Source organism: Haematobia irritans, chromosome 5 (genome assembly GCF_050003625.1).
Source record: "Haematobia irritans isolate KBUSLIRL chromosome 5, ASM5000362v1, whole genome shotgun sequence".
Taxonomy (NCBI): domain Eukaryota; kingdom Metazoa; phylum Arthropoda; class Insecta; order Diptera; family Muscidae; genus Haematobia; species Haematobia irritans.
Window position 1 is genome coordinate 120311155 of NC_134401.1, and position 21771 is coordinate 120332925.

The 21771-nt window shown below is 31.2% G+C and overlaps 1 protein-coding gene across 3 annotated transcripts in view; it reads left to right on the forward strand.

Moving 5' to 3' along the window:
- The window catches only part of Mctp (multiple C2 domain and transmembrane region protein), a 233955-nt gene that overhangs the window by 134267 nt on the left and 77917 nt on the right, over positions 1 to 21771 (forward strand). The gene's annotated exons all lie outside the window — the stretch shown is intronic.

Sequence of the window (21771 nt, forward strand, 5' to 3'; positions counted from 1 at the left end):
ACGGCCGTATATACTTGTTTAATTTTTTAATTTTTAATTTTTAAAAAATGGTCTGGTTTTTTAGAACAGAGAAAAACCGGGTTTTTGATCACTCTAGTTGTGGTAATACTTACCGGTATCTTAAAACTTCTTAACATCGTCTTCTGAATTCTAAGTTAGTCCATAGGTGGTATATATTAGACAAAACAAAAGGCTGTATAAGGTATTGTCCAAATAACTACAAACCAATATGAACTTTTGCGAATTGAAATATGGGGGTTATGTACAATATGTGGGCTATATACAATTATGAACCGATAGGACCAAGTTTTTGTGTGATTGGGGATCGATTTATCTAAGGGCTATATATAACTATAGACTGATATGGACCAAGTTTGGCATTGTTGTTCCCGGCTATATAATGTCCCAAATTTCCACTTTATCGGATGAAATATGCTCCTCTAAGAGGATCCAAAACCAAATCTGGGGTTTGTTTTATATGGGGGCTATATAATTACGGACCAATATGGACCAATTTTTGCATGGTTGTTAGACATCACATACTAACACCATGTACCAAATTTTAAGTGGATCGGAAGAAATTTACTCCTCCAAGAGGCTCCGGAGGTCAAATCTGGGGATCAGTTTATATGGGGGCATATATACATTTGGGCCGATATGGACCAATTTTTTCATGGTTTTTAGAAACCAAATACTAACGCCACGCTTCTCTAAGAGGTTCCGCAAGCCAAATCTGGGGATCGGTTTATATGGGTGCTATATATAATTATGGACCGATATGGATCAATTTTTGCATGATTATTAGAGACCATATAATGACACCACATACCAAATTTCAACCGGATCGGATGAAATTTGCCTCTCTAAGAGGCTCCGCAAGCCAAATTTGGGGGTCGGTTTACATGGGGGCTATACGTAATAGTAATCCAATATGACCCATGTACAATACCATCCGATCATACATCAACAACAACTACTTGTGCCAAGTTTCAAGACGATAGCCTGTTTCGTTCGGAAGTTAGCGTGATTTCAACAGACGGAAAGACGGACGAAAATACTTATATCGACTCAGAATTTTACCACTACCCAGAATATATAAACTTTATGGGGTCGTAGAGCAGTATATCGATGTATTACAAACGGAACGACGAAGTTAATATACCCCCATCATCTGTGTACCATTAAACAAATTGTCAATTGAAATCAACTCAAAAATATAACGATTGATAGACATATCTATAAAAAGGGATAATAAATCTCGTGACGGCTCAATTCACAGAATGGTACATATCTATGCCTTTTATGCCAAATCATTTTTAATCAAAACAATTTTTTTTTCTCGAATTCTTCTCATTGATAAAAGGGTATTCAAGAAAATAAAATATTTCGAAATAGACAAATACACAATAAATATCCTTCAATTCATCCTCCATGGTCTACGGTATTTATGCATCAAATATTTTATAGAGAGTAAAAACAAAATCAACCTCATTTATTCGTAAAATTACAACAATAAAAGAATATGAGCCTTTGTTATACATTTTGGAATATTGTAAATAAAATAGTCCACCATCCAATGCCTCTGGTGAGTAGCACCCAAAACTACTTGTCTACTACTACTCCCACATTCCAATGTCATTGTGTTTTTTTTGTGCATCAATGAAGAATGTGGTTTCTGTCAAGGAGTGCCAAAAATGTTTTTCACACATGCAAATGTTTATAAGGTTGTATCGCCAAATTTTTGGTTAAATTTTATTTTCATTTAGTTTTTTATATCCACCGCCATGCGATGTAGTGACAACATAATATCTTCCAAATCACATGAGGGCTACTTTGTTAGCTATTATTACTGTCTCAAAGTTGGTACACGCTCACAAAAAATCGCTTCTGTAACATATACTCCCAAACATATTTTGCTTCAAGCATATATATTTTTGGGTATTGCCCAAACATTTATATGTTTGATCTCTTCCAATATATAGTATGTTTGAAAGCATATTGGTCTAAACAATATATGTTTGGGTATTCTAAGCTCCAAACATTTTGTATTTTTGCATCCAAATTCAATAATGTTGTCTTCCAAAAAACAATATGTTATTATGTGAACATATAATATGTTTGGAAGCATTTTGCACCCAAAAATATTATATGCTTAAAAAAAAAAATTCTCCCAAACAATATTGTTCTCAAAATTTTATTTATTTATTTATATATTTACAATCATAATGAATTATGAAAATAAACAGGTAATATAGGTGCTAACAACATAGGTGTTCGACCTGAATGCTCAACATTTTGTTTCTGCCCAATTGTATATTCCCCCACATCTCTCTCACTTCCACGAGATTTTTTAGTTCTTAGCACCTTTTTCTGTAATACAAACATTGTAGAAGAAATTATTCAATTGTATGATTTTTTATACCCACCACCATAGGATGGGGGGTATATTAACTTTGTCATTCCGTTTGTAACACATCGAAATATTGCTCTAAGACCCCATAAAGTATATATATTCTGGGTCGTGGTGAAATTCTGAGTCGATCTGAGCATGTCCGTCCGTCCGTCCGTCCGTCCGTCTGTTGAAATCACGCTAACTTTCGAACGAAACAAGCTATCAACTTGAAACTTGGCACAAGTAGTTGTTATTGATGTAGGTCGGATGGTATTGCAAATGGGTCATATCGGTCCACTTTTACGTATAGCCCCCATATAAACGGACCCCAAAATTTGGCTTGCGAGGCCTCTAAGAGAAGCAAATTTCATCCGATCCGGCTGAAATTTGGTACATGGTGTTAGTATATGGTCCCTAACAACCATGCAAAAATTGGTCTACATCGGTCCATAATTATATATAGCCCCCATATAAACCGATCCCCCGATTTGGCTTGCGAGGCCCCTAAGAGAAGCAAATTTCATCCGATCCGGCTGAAATTTGGTACATGGTGTTAGTATATGGTCTCTAACAACCATGCAAAAATTGGTCCACATCGGTCCATAATTATATATAGCCCCCATATAAACCGATCCCCCGATTTGGCTTGCGAGGCCCCTAAGAGAAGCAAATTTCATCCGATCTGGCTGAAATTTGGTACATGGTGTTAGTATATGGTCTCGAACAACCATGCAAAAATTGGTCCACATCGGTCCATAATTATATATAGCCCCCATATAAACCGATCCCCCGATGTGGCTTGCGAGGCCTCTAAGGGAAGCAAATTTCATCCGATATGGCTGAAATTTGGTACATGGTGTTAGTATATGGTCTCGAACAACCACGCAAAAATTGGTCCACATCGGTCCATAATTATATATAGCCCCCATATAAACCGATCCCCCGATTTGACCTCCGGAACCTCTTGGAAGACCAAAATTCATCTGATTCAGTTGAAATTTGGTACGTGGTGTTAATATATGGCCTCATACACCCATGCAAAAATTGGTCGATATCGGTCCATAATTATATATAGGCCCCATATAAACCGATCCCCAGATTTGACATCCAGAGCCCCTTGGAAGAGCAATATACTTCCCATTCGGTTGAAATTTGGTACGTGATGTTAGTATATGGTATCCAACAACCATGCAGGAATAAGAAGTTTTAAGATACCACAACCCAAGTAATTCGATTGTGGATGACAGTCTTTCGTAGAAGTTTCTACGCAATCCATGGTGGTGGGTACATAAGATTCGGCCTGGCCGAACTTGCGGCCGTATATACTTCTTAAATATTTAAAGTTAATACTTTAATTGTTGTTTTTATGTATGCTAAGTCATAACGACTTAACCTATTTTGGAATTATGGTTTAATTCTAGTTTTTATTTTAATTTTACCTTTTGCTGGACGGGGATTCGAACAGCGGACCACACAGTTTGTAAGGATCAAAGAAGTAGCTGAGCAATTGCCCAAGGAAAAATAAAATGTTAATTTTGTAATAACAAGCAACAACCACCAACTTAATTCAATATCGCTCCCTGTTAAATAGCGCTCCAAGCTACTAAACACATATATGTTTAAAGGCTATTTCTAAATTAATATATGTTTGCATCCAAGCATATTATATTTACAAACATTTTATGTCCCAAACATAATATGTTCTAACATATTAACATATATGTCCCAAACATGTTATGCTAGTTTATGTACATTATATGCTTGCACTCAAAAATATTGTGTTTAAAAATTTGTGTTCCAAACATATAATGTTTATAGCCAAACATATGAAAAACAGTCTTTTTCATCCGTGTAGACTCTCCAACAAAATGATAAGTTTGCCATTCCATTTGTAAAACATAGAAATATCTATCGTCCGTCTATTGCAGTTACGATACAGACTTTGACTTCATCATCATCTTTATCCGATTTGCCTGAAATTTTTAATCTAGTAATATTTTGGGTCCATAAATAAATATGTCACGATTTCGATTTATTAAAAACTGCAACATTTATGAAATTCTTTGGAAAATAAAAACAACTGCGGCTTAGCTTTTGAGTTTAGGATCCCTGACAGCATTATAAATAGGAAAGCTTTTTAGGATGATACCATAATTTTGGCTTGAGGACAAATAGGGAAATAATTGTGACCTTTCCACCGAATCGAAATCGCCTTAAAATTATATTGGACCATGGTTTAGTACAGCTCCCTATAGACTAGAATTAAAATTTAACTATTTACTGCTTGCGCTCATTGAGGTAATGGGATTAAACATCTACAGAAATTAGTTATATATCATATCAATATCATCTGATTTTCTTTAGAACTAAAATAAAAACGTTTATTATAAATATAGTTTCTTTGGTCTTCAAGCAGAAATACTAGAATAAACTTTGGGTTTTCAAAAGAAATAAATATATTTGATCCATGAATTGATACAGCTTTCGATCCCAAAGTTATGTCTTCATTTTTAGAATCATTGGAGAATACAAATTTTAGTCCACATTTAATTTTTATATCCTTATCTGAGATTTTAATCATGTTCACAAATTCTTAGTCGAAAGTGTTAGTAATTCCTCGGTCTTCTTTTCATATGCTTATCGGACACAGTAGTCGTCTTGGATTATGCATTTTTTCTACAGAAGTACATAAGAATGTTAATGGAAGAATGAAAGTTTGACTTTAAATCATAAAATTTATGAAACAAATCTGCTTTTTAGTATATTAAGAAACGTATCGGAATATTGGTCTGCATGGACCATTATAAACCATGTTGAGCATATTTGTATATGGATCCAAACACAATGCCGATTTCAAATGTCGGATAAAAAATCGGCTAAAAAATTGAGAATTCTAGATACATAAGAAGTACATTTGGTAGAGTGATCAAAACCCGTGAATAGAAACCGTTGGACCGGTCCATCTCCTTACACCGATTGTCGCTCTTCGATGGACCAATAGAACCTTTGTTTTCAAAGGTTCAACAACCGGTCAAAGGCTCATATTTTAATGTCAAATTTAGGCGAACACATCTAGGTGTTTTAATAAAATGCATTGAAAACACTTCCAAGTAGGTGGAAGTTACGTTTGAATAAAAAACAAGTATAAACGGCCCTAAGTTCGACCAGGCCGAATCTTATATACCCTCCACCATGGATTGCGTAGAAACTTCTACGAAAGACTGTTATACACAATCGAATTACTTGGGTTGTGGTGTTTTAAATCGTTTTCTAAATTGTGAGTTAGTCCACATGTGGTATATATTAGACCAAAAAGGTATGTAAGTCTACAAATAATTACGAATCGATATGGACTGTTATACGTACGTAGGGAGCCAGAATTGAAATATGGGGGTCGCCTATATGGGGGCTATATACAATTATGAACTTGATATGGAAAAATTTTTGTGTGATTGGGGATCGATTTATCTGAGGACTATATATAACTATAGACAAATATTGACCTAGTTAGGCATGGTTGTTAATGGCCATATACTAGCACAATGTACCAAATTTCAACTGACTCGGAGGAAATTTACTCCTCCAAGTGGCTCCAAAACCAAATCTCGGGATCAGTTTATATGGGTGCTATATATGATTATGGACTGATATGGACCACTTTTGGCATGGTTGTTGAATATCATATACTACCACCACATACCAAATTTCAACCAGATCGGATGAATTTTGCTTCTCCAAAAGGCACCGGAGGCCAAATTTGGGGATCGGTTTATATGGGAGCTATATATTATTATGGACTGATAGGAACCAATTCCTGCATGGTTGTTGGATACCCTATACTAACATCACGTACCAAATTTCAACCGAAGGGGAAGAATTTTGCTCTTCCAAGGTGTTCCGGAGGTCAAATCTGGGGATCGGTTATGGACCGATATCAACCAATTTTTGCATGGGTGTTTGAGGCCATATATTAACACCACGTACCAAATTTCAACTGAATCAGATGAATTTTGGTCTTCCAAGAGGCTCCGGAGGTCAAATCTGGTGATCGGTTTATATGGGGGCTATATATAATTATGGACCGATGTGGACCCATTTTTGCATGGATGTGAGAGACCATATACTAACACCATGTACCAAATTTCAGCCGGATCGGATGAAATTTGCTTCTCTTAGAGGCCTTGCAAGCCAAATTTGGGGGTCCGTTTATATGGGGGCCGGATCGGATGAAATTTGCTTCTCTTAGAGGCTCCGCATGCCAAATCGGGGGATCGGTTTATATGGGAGCTATATATAATTATGGACCGATGTGAACCAATTTTTGCATGGTTGTTAGAGACCGTATACCAACACCATGTACCAAATTTCAGCCGGTTCGGATGAAATTTGCTTCTCTTAGAGGCTCCGCAAGCCAAATCGGGGGATCGGATTATATGGGGGCTATATATAATTATGGACCGATATGGACCAATTTTTGCATAGTTGTTAGAGACCATATACCAACACCATGTACCAAATTTCAGCAGTATCGGATGAAATTTGCTTCTCTTAGAGGCTGAGAAAGCCAAATCGGGGATCGGTTTATATGGGGGCTATATATATAGTTATGGAGCGATATGGACCAATTTTGGCATGGTCATTAGAGACAATATACTAACACCATGTACAAAAATTCAGCCGGATCGGATGAAATTTGCTTCTCTTAGAGGATCGGCAAACCAAATTTGGGGGGGTCCGTTTATATGGGGGCTATACGTAAAAGTGGACCGATATGGCCCATTTGCAATACCATCCGACCTACATCAATAACAACTACTTGTGCCAAGTTTCAAGTCGATAGCTTGTTTCGTTCGGAAGTTAGCGTGATTTCAACAGACGGACGGACGGACATGCTCAGATCGACTCAGAATTTCACCACGACCCAGAATAAATATACTTTATGGGGTCTTATAGCAATATTTCGATGTGTTACAAACGGAATGACAAAGTTAAATACCCCCCATCCTATGGTGGAGGGTATAAAAAATGGTGTTCGGTCGGAGCAGGGATTAAACCCACGACATGCTAACCACTGCTCCACGTGGCTAACAAATGTATGTTTCTGTTAAATAATGTTACGTTTGCATGGGCTCGTGGTCGCTGCAAACTATGCTATTTAAATGTAACTTATAATGATAATTGTGTACTGTAACAGCTACCTAGCCCAGTGGATAGTGTGTTGACTTACAAACTGGTCCTCGGTTCGATTCTCCGTCCAGGCGAAAGGTTAAATTTTAAAAAATTTATAAAATTGATTAATTTCCTCAGCATTATTTGTATTACAGAAAAAAAGGTGCTAAGAACTAAAAAATTTCGTGGAAGTGAAAATTATGTGAGAGAATGAGCACAATCTTCTTGGGGGCAAATTCTTCCAAGCATATAATATTTTTGGGCTCAAAATACTTCCAAACATATAATATGTTCACATAAAACTAACATATTAATGTTTCGACAGTATCCAATAATATATGTACTTCCTGCAAAATATGTATATAAAATTTGTTAGAGAAGCGATTTTTTTTTTGCCCATTTATCCAATATGGCCTTGCGTTAACTAAGTAAAGTTCCGTTTTTGTGTCAGATCTTATCTCCAGTTCATTTACCTTAATGTTTCTTTTAATCTATTATGCCCATATATCGATATGTCATATTGATTGGTAGCCTTATGGTTAGAGTTATTCTTAGCTTACACAATTGTACTGTACCCGGTATTCGGTAAAGTCCGGTCCTTATGTTATATTTGATCCATCGGTGTAAACAGTAATTCCCTCTAACATATGTTCTGCGATACCAACCTCCCTTATTATCACGGTATCTCGGTATTCGATCATGAGTTACTGTTGTATTCTACCTTGTACAGATTTTGCATTTTCAAGACATCTTATAGAGGATTATCTTAAAAAAATGAAAATATCAGTTACTACGTCAGAAAATATAATTCACCAAAAAGTCTCAAGATTCCAAATTTCAGCAACATAAAATGCAATACCTTTATCCTTAAAATATCAAATGATTTTAATTATTCTTTCATGAGATTGTGTATTCCACACAAATTAAAAAAAAATATTTCTTGACATGGTCCACATAATAGCTGCTATTCAATTAACAACAAAAAACGAAATAATCTGCAAAAGTTCTGTCTTCTAAAGTAGTCATCAGTCCCATGGAGCAATGTGTCAGTATGTTACAGGAAGCAAGTCAAGGAAATTGTGAAGTTATGAAAACACATGTCCACATACGATAGACCTACCTTGTGGTTTTCAACAAAACTGTTTTCTCATAATTTTATTAAAACAGATAAAGTTTATGTTATGTTGAAAGAAAGAGCAAACTACAAGATAACAACTATCGTGACGGAAATCTAATAAACTCTACATGATGTAAATGCACATCAGAACTCATTCAACAGGATAGTCTTATGTGCATATGAAAACCCATGTGACGTAACGAAAAGAACATAAATGACAGAAAAATATTACAGATAAATAATTGATAATTATACAGGCAAAAATGGAATATGATAACCTCAAATATGTTTCAAAGGCATAATAATATTTTTGAACGGGCAAGGAGTACTATCTGCCTCTCTGAGTGCAGTGCCTCTCTGAGTGCAGATAGTACTCCTTGTCCTCGAGTCATATGTGTAATATATATGGCCCTAAGCTCGACGAAGCAAAGCCCACCACTATTAATCAAATATAACAGTTTCCTTTGAAAACTCCCTCATTTTATTGGGTTACTTGAAAATAAATATGACATCAGCTGGATTTGTTGAAACGTTTCAAATGGTTCAAACGGTTGTCGAATTTCAGATTCTTCATCCAAGCAAATCTAATGTAACATCTTTCATACGCTTTAAAATTTCAATTTTGTGCATTTTTATCTCCATTACCACATCGCAATGTGGATTCGAACCTGGAACCCCATAGCTTTTGTTTGTCACTAAGATTAAAAAATTAATGATTATAAATCCGTATTATGTTTTCAGATCATGACCGCTGGTTGTTGTTGTGAGAACACATGGTGTAATTTTTTTGGTTTCAGATTGACACCGTGTGTTCTTCGTTTGACACCAAATGTAAAAATACACCATATTGGACACGCCTTTTTGCGGTCCTAATATGACTCAAAATTTCAGGTAAATCGTCTGACTTGCTTTAAGGCAAAAAACAAACATGCAGAAAGTCTCAGAACAATTACTCCATTATTAAAGGCTGTAGCGTGATTACAACATAAGTTAGGTAGACGAACATTGGATCACCATCGGTATTTTTCCATAATCAGAAATATACATGGTGGCTGATATGTAATGCAACAAAGTTGCACTGAAAAAAATATTGTCGTGAGGTCAAAGATTTCATGTCTTTAAAATATGAATGCAAATTTTGCTTAGCCTAGAAGACGCATTTCTCTAATATAATGCTTTTTTCCTTGTCCAAAAGTCGATAAACTTTTCAATGAAGTCGTATTGTCCTTATAATTAAGTGATTTGACTTAAAAGTTGGTATCATAATATGAAAGAAAAAATGTTTGGGCTAAGGTCAACTTGACTTTAATAATTCAAAAAAATTCTTTAAATTTAAAGAAATTGTCTTTGAAATTGAAATTGTTCTTGTCTTTTTGCATCTTGACTACAAAGCAAAAAAACGTTCAAAAATAGGACATGTTTTTCAACACTTTATTTTAAAGACGTTTCTAACTCGTTTTTAAAGGACTTTGATAGCATATGAAGAAAAAAAGCTGAAAAAAATTAAAAATTAAAATTTGCTTCCTAGAAGCAAGTACACAAAACCCAAATTTAAAAGAGAATTGTGTCTTAAAAGCATCCTTACTTGTATTCTGCGCTTCATTGGCTCGGAATCAATACCAACATTTTTAAAGTAAAGACAAAATCTTTGGAACCGGACATGCTTTTTTTCAGTGTAAACCGACCCCCAGATTTGGCTTGCGGAGCCTCTTGCAAGAGCAAAATTCATCCGATCGGGTTAAAATTTGGTACGTGGTGTTAATATATGACCTCCAACAACCATGCGAAAATTGGTCCATATCGGTCCATAATTATATATATCCCCCATATAAATCGATTACCAGATTTGACCTTCGGAGCCTCTAGGAAGAGCAAAATTTATCCCATCCGTTTGAAATTTGATACGTGGTGTCAGTATATGGTCTCTAACAGCCATGCTCATATTAGTTCATATCGGTCCATAATTATATATAGCCCCCATATATCACCGATCACCAGATTTGTCCTCCACTTAAAAAATATTGTCGTGAAGCCAAAAATTTCGTGTCCTAAAAATCGATTGCGAATTTTCCTTGGCATAGAAGACACATTTCTCTAATATAAATTTTTTTCCTCGACCAAAAGTCGATATACTTTTCCTTGAAGTTTTTTTGTCCTTGTAGTTAAGCGATTGAAATGGAATTACAATAATAGTTCTAAGGTGAAATGGAATTACAATAATAGTTCTAAAAAATTATTTAAAACTAATGAAATCGCCTTTTTTATACCTTCCACCATAGAATGGAGGGTATATTAACTTTGTCATTCCGTTTGTAACACATCGAAATATTACTCTAAGACCCCATAAAGTATATATATTCTGGGTCGTGGTGAAATTCTGAGTCGATCTGAGCATGTCCGTCCATCCGTCCGTCTGTTGAAATCACGCTAACTTCCGAACGAAACAAGCTATCGACTTGAAACTTGGCACAAGTAGTTGTTATTGATGTAGGTCGGTCCATTTTTACGTATAGCCCCCATATAAACGGACCCCCAAATTTGGCTTGCAGACCCTCTAAGAGAAGCAAATTTCATCCGATCCGATTGAAATTTGGTACGTGGTGTTAGTATATAGTCTCTAACAACCGTGCAAAAATTGGTCCCTATCGGTCCATAATTATATATAGCCCCCATATAAACCGATCCCCAGATTTGACCTCTGGAGCCTCTTGCAGGAGCAAATTCATCCGATCCGGTTGAAATTTGGAACGTGGTGTTAGTACATGGCCGCTAATAACCATGCAAAAATTGGTCCCTATCGGTCCATAATTATATATAGCCCCCATATAAACCGATCCCCAGATTTGTCCTCCGGAGCCTCTTGCAGGAGCAAATTCATCCGATCCGGTTGAAATTTGGAACGTGGTGTTAGTATATGGCCGCTAATAACCATGCCAAAATTGGCCCATATCGGTCTATAGTTATATATAGCTGATCACCATTCACACAAAAATGTTCCATAGAAATACAATTTTGTATTTCTATAGAAAATTTTGCCAAAATTTTATTTCTGTAGAAAATTTTGTCAAAATTTTATTTCTATAGAAAATTTTGTCAAAATTTTATTTGCATAGAATAGAAACTTTTAATTCTATAGGGAATGTTGTCAAAATTTTATTTCTATAGAAAATTTTGTCAAAATTTTATTTGTATAGAATAGAAACTTTTAATTCTATAGGGAATGTTGTCAAAATTTTATTTCTATAGAAAATTTTCTCAAAATATTATTTCTATAGAAAATTTTGTGAAAATTTAATTTCTATAGAAAATTTTGTCAAAACTTTATTTCTATAGAAAATTTTGCAAAAATTTTATTTCTATAGAAAATTTTGTTCAAATTTTACTTCTATAGAAAATGTTGTCAAAATTTTATTTTGTCAAAATTTTAATTCTATAGAAAATTTTGTCAAACTTAATTATAATCGTATTTAATTGGCCTTTCTTAGTTTAATATATACCACGTACGGACTATGTTGTATATATTACGGTGTTAGGAAGTTTTAAGATACCTTGCCATCGGCAAGTGTTATCTCAATCCAAGTAATTCGATTGTGGATGACAGTCTTCACCGCAATCCATGGTGGAGGGTACATAAGCTTCGGCCTGGCCGAACTTACGGCCGTATATACTTGTTTTTTTTTTTTTACTTTTTGTATCTTTACAAAAAGCAAAAAAGGAGATGTTTTTCTGCACATTACTTTAAAGACGGGTTTTGCTTGAAACCCAGCATAATTTCTATTTGAAGGTGAGTCTGAATTTGGAAATTTAAGTTTTGGGTAACATGCATTTAAAGGTCTTTAATTGCAAATGAAAAAATTAAAAAAAGATTACTTAAAATTTATTTCCTAGAATCAAGTACGCAAAACTCAAATCATCTCTATTTGCAAGAGAATTGTGTCTTTAAAGTATTCTTACTTCAATTATCCACTTTTTTGGCTCGGAGTAAATACCAAAATCATTAGTGTAAAGACAAAATCTTTGGAACCGGGCATGCCTTTTTTCAGTGTATTTTATTCGGGAGATTCCCTAATAACCGAACATACATTCTTTCTTTGTAGCCATGTTTGAGATTCCTGCACATTGGAAAGGAATATGATCACCCCCTAGAGCAAAATGTTACTTTTGTATGGTGAGCATATAACATGTTTGACGCAACCATGTTATTTTCTCGAACATTATGTATCATCATCATTTTATGTACATCGAAACAATGTAAACTGTTTTATAATAAGAATAAACCACCCCGCGCGAAAATTGTACTAAATTGTACTAAATTCCACACCCTCACAAAAAATCGCTTCTGTAACATATACTCCCAAACATATTTTGCTTCAAGCATATACATTTTTGGGTATTGCCCAAACATTTATATGTTTGATCTCTTCCAATATATAATATGTTTGAAAGCATATTGGTCTAAACAATATATGTTTGGGTAGTCTAAGTTCCAAACATTTTGTATTTTTCCATCCAAATTCAATAATGTTGTCTTCCAAAAAACAATATGTTATTATGTGAACATATAATATGTTTGGAAGCATTTTGCACCCAAAAATATTATATGCTTAAAAAAATTCTCCCAAACAATATTGTGCTCAAAATTTTATTTATTTATTTATATATTTACAATCATAATGAATTATGAAAATAAACAGGTAATGTAGTTGCTAACAACATAGGTTTTCGACCTGAATGCTCAAAATTTTGTTTCTGCCTAATTGTAGATTCCCCCACATCTTTCTCACTTCCACGAGATTTTTTAGTTCTTAGCACCTTTTTCTGTAATACAAACATTGTAGAAGAAATTATTCAATTTTATGATTTTTTTTTTTAATTTAATTTTACCTTTTGCCGGACGGGGACTCGAACAGCGGACCACACAGTTTGTAAGGATCAAAGAAGTAGCTGATCAATTGCCCAAGGAAAAATAAAATGTTAATTTTGTAATAACAAGCAACAACCACCAACTTAATTCAATATCGCTCCCTGTTAAATAGCGCTCCAAGCTACTAAACACATATATGTTTATAGGCTATTTCTAAATTAACATATGTTTGCATCCAAGCATATTATATTTACAAACATTTTATGTCCCAAACATAATATGTTCTAACATATTAACATATATGTCCCAAACATATTATGCCAGTTTATGAACATTATATGCTTGCACTCAAAAATATTGTGTTTGAAAATTTGTGTTCCAAACATATAATGTTTATAGCCAAACATATGAAAAACAGTCTTTTTCATCCGTGCACCAAGCGTTGTTAAAACCAGGAAAATTTAATGTTCTGTTGTACTTCTTAACTGCAGTTCACAAAATTACATTTTTTCATAGAAGAAAAAATGAACTAAAAGTAAAGAAGAACATCATTGGCGCCAAATCATGACAATTTTAACCATACAGTAGTTCATTCTTACTATATTCGGGAATCATACGAAAAAGTTCTATCGCTTTAGTTCATATTGAACTCATGTGTACTTCATACCCACGTTTAGTTCATAATATGATTGAGACATTCTTAAACATTGAGACATTAATTAAGCTGTGGAAAATTTTGGAAAAAAACAATTAAATTTAATTACTAGCAAATATTATTTTTTTTTACAATAAAAATTTTGTGTATGACAAGAAAACAAGTTTTTTGCGGCAATTAATGTTCCATGCTTCTTCTCTGTGTGTGGAAATCCAACGTGCGATGCCGTCGAGTCACTGCTTCTCTTGAAAAAGCTCCGATTTGCGTTATCTCGTAGCAATTTGAGAACATGGAAAATGTAGCATTTCTAGAAAGTGGATTTTGGTCATTTTACTTTCACATCGACACAAGTTGCTCGTATTCCATTTTTCTGCAATAGTTAATGTGGTATCCAAAATTTCATTTTCGTCACAACATAATTTCATGTTGAAACATCATTTGTTTCACCCAACCAGAATGGAATGCAGATAACCAGATCACAGACAAGACATGAAAAAAATCCCATAAAAAAATTAAACCCCCAAATCTCATTTATGAGACCAAGTCTATGGACAAAGAAAGAATATATGCAAATAACATAGAACAAACACGCCCAACTGTACAAAATGGTGTCATTGCAAACGCACTTTATTTCTCAAAATGAGCTCATTTTAAATCATTTTATTGTGGTGGCCAAAGCCTACATTTCTTTTATTATTCTCTGGTTCCCTACCCCCACATTGAAGGTTTATTCATTTGTTTAGGTTCCACTGTTAATGCGACTGCTGAACTTCATAATCATAGAAAAGGAAGAGACGACCACGACATGGCGTGGCAGACAATTGTTTTTGCATACAACAACAACAACAAATGCCAAAATACTCTAACCATACTAAAAGCCTGAGTTTATTGTACCCATCTCCCAAGCAACCCATCACCATCAGCGTTGCCACAATGAATTTTTATTTTGGACCAACATTTTTCCAAAATTCGTATCACCGGACTATTTTTCCAAATTAAATTAATATAATTTAAAGGTAAAATCTTTCCAAAATTCTACTTCGATAGAAAATTTTGTCAAATTTTTATTTCTACTTATTTCTGCGGAAAATTTTGTCAAAACTTTATTCGAATTTCTATAGCAAATTTCTATAGCAATTTTGTCAAAATTTTAATTATATAGAAAATTTTGTAAAAATTTTAATTCTATAGAAAATTTTGTAAAAATATTAATTCTATAGAAAATTTTGTCAAAATTTTATTTCTATAGAAAATTTTGTCAAAATTTTATTTCTATAGTTGTCAAAATTTTATTTCTATAGAAAATTTTTTCAAATTTTTATTTCTATAGAAAATGATGTCAAAATTTTATTTCTATAGAAAATTTTGTCAAAACTTTATTACTAAAGAAAATTTTGTCAAAGTTTTATTTCTATAGAAAATTTTGTCAAAATTTTATTTCTATTGAAAATTTTGTCAAATTTTTATTTCTATGGAAAATTTTGTCACAGTGTTATTTCAATAGAAAATTTTGTCAAAATTTTATTTCTATAGAAAATTTTTACAAAATTTTATTTCTAAACAAAATTTTTTAAAAATGTTATTTCTATAGAAAATTTTGTCAAAATTTATTTCTATAGAAAATTTTGACAAAATTTTATTTCTATAGAAAACTTTGTCAAAATTTTATTTCTATAAAAAATTTTGTCAAAATTTTATTTCTATAGAAAATTTTGTCAAAATTTTATTGCTATGGAAAATTTTGTCAAAATTTTATTTCTATAGAAAATTTTGTCAAAACTTTATTCCTAAAGAACATTTTGTCAAAACTTTATTCCTACTGAAAATTTTGTCAAAATTTTATTTTTATACGAAGCATTGTCAAAATTTCGATTTCTATAGAAAATTTTGTAAATTTTTTTTTTTTATAGTAAGCTGTATTAGAATATTAATTCATTAGAAAATTTTGTCAAAATTTCATTTCAATAGAAAACTCTGTCAAAATTTTATTTCTATAGAATTTTTTTTCAAAATATTATTTCTATAACAAAAGTTTTCAAAATTTTATTTCTATAGAACATTTTGTTAAAATTTTATTTCTATAGAAAATTTTGTCAAAATTTTATTTCTATAGAAAATTTTGTCAAAACTTTATTTCTAAAGAAAATTTTGTGAAAATTTTATTTCTATAGAAAATTTTGTCAAAATTTTATTGCTATGGAAAATTTTGTCAAAATTTTATTTCTATAGAAAATCTTGTCAAAACTTTATTCCTAAAGAAAATTTTGTCAAAATTTTATTCCTACTGAAAATTTTGTCAAAATTTTATTTTTATACAAAGTATTGTCAAAATTTCGATTTCTATAGAAAATTTTGTTAATTTTTTTTTCTATAGTAAGCTTTATTATAATATTAATTCATTAGAAAATTGTGTCAAAATTTCATTTCTATAGAAAACTTTGTCAAAATTTTATTTCTATAGAATTTTTTTTCAAGATATTATTTCTATAACAAAAGTTTTCAAAATTTTATTTCTATATAAAATTTTGTGAAAATTTTATTTCTATAGAATTTTTTTCAAAATTTTATTTCTATAGAATTTTTTTTTAAATTTTATTTATATAACAAAAGTTTTCAAAATTTTATTTCTATAGAAAATTTTGTCAAAATTTTATTTCTTTAGAAAATTTTGTCAAAATTTTATTTCTATAGAAAATTTTGTCAAAATTTTATTTCTAAAGAAAATTTTGTCAAAATTTTATTTCTATAGAAAATTTTATCAACATTTTATTGCTATGGAAAATTTTGTCAAAATTTTATTTCTATAGAAAATGTTTTCAAAATTTTATTTTATAGAAAATTTTGTCAAAATTTTCATTCTATAGAAAATTTTGTTAAAATTTTATTTCTATAGAAAATTTTGTTAAAATTTTATTTCTATAGAAAATTTTGTCAAAATTTTATTTCTATAGAATATTTTGTCAAAATTTTATTTCTATAGAAAATTTTGACAAAATTTTATTTCTATAAAAAATTTTGTTAAAATTTAATTTCTATAGTAAATTTTGTCAAAATTTTATTTTTATAGAAAGTATTGTCAAAATTTCGATTTCTATAGAAAATTTTGTCAAAATTTTATTTTTATAGAAAATTTTTTCAAAATTTTATTTTTATAGAAAATTTTGCAAAATTTTATTTCTATAGAAAATTTTGTCAAAATATTATTTCTATAGAAAATTTTGTCCAAATTGTATTTCTATAGAAAATTTTGTCGAAATTTTATTTCTATAGACAATTTTGTAAAAATTTTATTTATATCATTCATTATTGTTGTTTTTGATCTCCGCTTAAAACCATGCATTGACTAAACTGCAAGTGTAGCTTAACCAACAGAACAATAACAAACAAAACGAATGAAAAATGTTATTTCTATAGAATATTTTGTCAAACATTTATTTCCATGGAAAATTTTGTCAAAATTTCATTTCTATAGAAATTTTCGTCAACATCTTATTCCTATAGAAAATTTTGTCAAAATTTTATTTCTGTAGAAAATTTTGTCCAAATTTTGTTTCAATAGAAAATTTTGTCCAAATTTTATTTTAAAGAAAATTTTGTCCAAATTTTATATCTCTAGAAAATTTTGTCATAATTTTTTTTCTATAGAATTTTTTTTCAAAATTTTATTTCTATAGAAAATTTTGTTAAAATTTTATTTCTATAGAAAATTTCGTCAAAATTTTATTTGTATAGAAAATTTTGTCAAAATTTTATTTTTAAGAAAGTATTGTCAAAATTTCGATTTCTAAAGGAAATTTTGTCAAAATTTTATTTCTATAGAAAGCTTTACTAGAATATTAATTCATTAGAAAATTTTGTCAACATTTCATTTCAATAGAAAACATTGTCAAAATTTTATTTCTTTAGAAAAGTTTGCCGAAATTTTATTTCTATAGAAAATTTTGTCAAAATTTTATTTCTATAGAAAATTTTGACAAAATTTTATTTCTATAGAAAATTTTGTCAAAATTTATTTTTCTATTCTATATTTTGTCAAAATTTTATTTCTATAGAAAATTTTGACAAAATTTTATTTCTATTGAAAATTTTGACAAAATTTTATTTCTATAGAAAATGTTGACAAAATTTTATTTCTATAGAAAATTTTGACAAAATTTTGTTTCTATAGAAAATTTTGTTAAAATTTTGTTTCTATAGAAAATTTTGTTAAAATTTAATTTCTATAGAAAATTTTGTCAACATTTTATAGAAAGTATTGTCAAAATTTCGATTACTATAGAAAATTTTGTCAAAATTTTATTTCTATAGAAAATTTTGTCAACATTTTATGTCTATAGAAAATGTTGTCAACATTTTATTTCTTTAGAAAATTTTGTCCAAATTTTATTTTATAGAAAATTTTGTCAAAATTTTCTTTCTATAGAAAATTTTGTTAAAATTTTATTTCTATAGAAAATTTTGTCAACATTTTATTTCTATAGAATATTTTGTCAAAATTTTATTTCTATAGAAAATTTTGTCAACATTTTATTTCTATAGAAAATTTTGTCAAAATTTTATTTCTATAGAAAATTTTGTCAACATTTTATTTCTATAGAAAATTTTGTCAAAATTTTATTTTTATAGAAAATTTTGTCATAATTTTATTTCTATAGAAAATTTTGTAAAAATTTTATTTCTTTAGAAAATATTGTCAAAATTTTATTTCTACAGAAAATTTTGGAAAAGATACCGATTTGACGAAAATGGACCAAAGTCAGTTAAATTCGATTTCGTCCGACCGTCGGACCAAATTTACAAATTAATAATTTTTTGAACCAATTTTGATCCGATCTGACCAAAATGGCAACCCTGGTCACCACTGAATATTATTGTGTGGGTGGTGGATGAATTTGGCTAATGTACGTAACCGTGTCGCTGTTTCACAACTACGAGAGCTTTGTGTTTACATTTTGTTTTGATTGTTGTTGTTATTGTAGCCGCTCTATTGCGTTGTAGTAGTAGTATTAGTGCTAGAAGTCATAGTTCTGATAACAGTTGTCTGTTTTTGGTCCTTTTACTCGTCGTCGTCGTCATCGCTTTCGTTGTGTTATCTGTTGTTGCCTGGCACCACCAACAACTCAAAAAAACTAAACAAAATTAAAGCAGTCTTTTAGGAGCAGAGCTTGTGAAAAGGTTAAAAAGTCGCTATAAAACGTGCACGCGATTCTTTTTCAAATTTATCGTTACTTTTTGAAATGCTGCATCTCAGATCACATAATGATAATAAAGTGGAAAAACGTCATACTTAGAAATAAAAATGTGGAAATAACGAAATATTATCCATAATAAAAAAATTGTGTGACAAAATGTTCGCCATGTCCTAAAAACTTCCAAATGCTAAAGTGACAAATGTTCAGTGTTTTGAAATATGATGGCATAAATGTGAGATTTTATTGTCAGAGTTCATTGTCAAATGTTAAGCAGCAAGTTGATTTTATTGACATGTCTCAAAATCATCCTAGATTTCTTGTCACATTCGGAAATTTTGACAGATATAAATAATTCCTAAAAGCTTTAAATGATTAGGGAAGTGTGATTTTGACTTTGCTACTTCTTATCCCTGTCAATGTGTCCAAATAGGTGGTGAAAATAATTATGATTGACTTTCCCGGTAATCATCGAACATGTCAGAGAAGTTTGGTGTGTTACATACCTCACTTTGTTTATGGTTTTGCTTGTGGATTTTTTTTTTCGTTCTTTTTTACATAGGAAAGGCCATTCCTATGTATTTCTCCAACTCCCATCTGTTAAAAATCCTTTTAGTGGAGCAAAGTCAACTTTGTTTTGAAAACAAAAGTTGTTTGACTTTGTTATATTTTTTCTTTGGAAACTTTGCAATTTCATTGAAGTAATATTTCTGGGAAAAAGGGGGTTATTTAATTTTTTTCCTCTCAATCTTAAAAAAATGTTATGGTGCTTATGCCTTCAATGGTGTGAATGTCTTCAATGGTGTCTTGCCAACATATTTCACTTACCAGAAAAAGAGAAATTTATAGCTGGTAGATAACTAAACAAGTTTATTGTAAATTTGATAAAGATGACTCCCTCTTATTTACTAGCAATAATAGGATGTAACGATATGAATTTTTCATATACATAGAAAAATAGGCCAAAATTCTAAATTTAACATTTTTATTCCAAAAGAAGTATTTGGTTTTAGTTTAATTTAATCATTTTTTCAAATTTCAATTCACAATTCAATACATTTGTTATTATTCCAAGTATGTCTCGAAAAATTAGTAAACTAAAATTTGATATAAATTTAAATGGCCCCGCAAATAAGTTCAAAGTAAACTAACACTGAAAAAAATATTGTCGTGAGGTCAAAGATTCCATATCTTTAAAATACGAATACTAATTTTGCCTTGCATGGAAGACGCATTTCTCTAATATAAAGTTTTTTTCCTTGTCCAAAATGAGATAAACTTTTCAATGAAGTCGTATTGTCCTTATAATTAAGTGATTTGACTTAAAACATCTTGACTACAAAAATCGTCCAAATATAGGATATGTTTTTCAACACTTTATTTTAAAGACGTTTTTTACTTGAAACTTAGCATAATTTCTACAGAAAGTCGAGTCTGAATTTGGAAAATAATGTTGTCGTTAAATCGCTTTTAAAGGACTTTAGATTAGGTTAGGTTAGGTGGCAGCCCGATGTATCAGGCTCTCTTAGACTATTTAGTCCATTGTGATACCACAGTGGTGAACTTCTCTCTTATCACTGAGTGCTGCCCGATTCCATGTTAAGCTCAATGACAAGGGACCTAATTTAAAGGACTTTGATAGCATGTGAAGAAAAAAAAGCTGAAAAAAGGTCAAAAATTAAAATCCTAGAAGCAAGTACACAAAACCCAAATTTAAAAGAGAATTGTGTCTTGAAAGTATCCTTACTTGTATTCTCCGCTTCTTTGGCTCGGAATCAATACCAAAATTTTTAAAGTAAAAACAAAATCTTTGGAAGCGGGCATGCTTTTTTTTCAGTGAAAACAAAAGAATAAACAACTGTATCATGATTTGGCTCCCATGATTTTTTTCTTTACTTTCCGTATTTGATACATTATGTATGTATAATACCCCTAATAACCGTGCAAAAATTGGTCCATAGGGGTTCATAATTATATATAGTCCCCATATAAACCGACCTCCAGATTTGGCTTGCGCAGCCTCTTGGAAGAGCAAACTTCATCCGATCCCGTTTAAATTTAGTACGTGGCATTAGTCTACAGCATATAACAACTATGCAAAAAATGGTCCCCATCGGTCCATAATTATATATAGCCCTCATGTAAGCCGAACACACATTTGGTTTTCGGTTTGATAATTTCGTCTGGATGTGAACATTTCGTCTGATCCAGTTGAAATTTGGTACGAAGTGATAGTATATAAATCGATCCAGAAGCTTCCTGGATATGGAAACTTCATCCGATCCTCTTGAAATTTGGTATTTGGTTGGTATGTGACCTCTAACAACCGTACAAACATTTTTTCTATATCGTTTCATATATATGCAACCAACACCCAAATTTCAC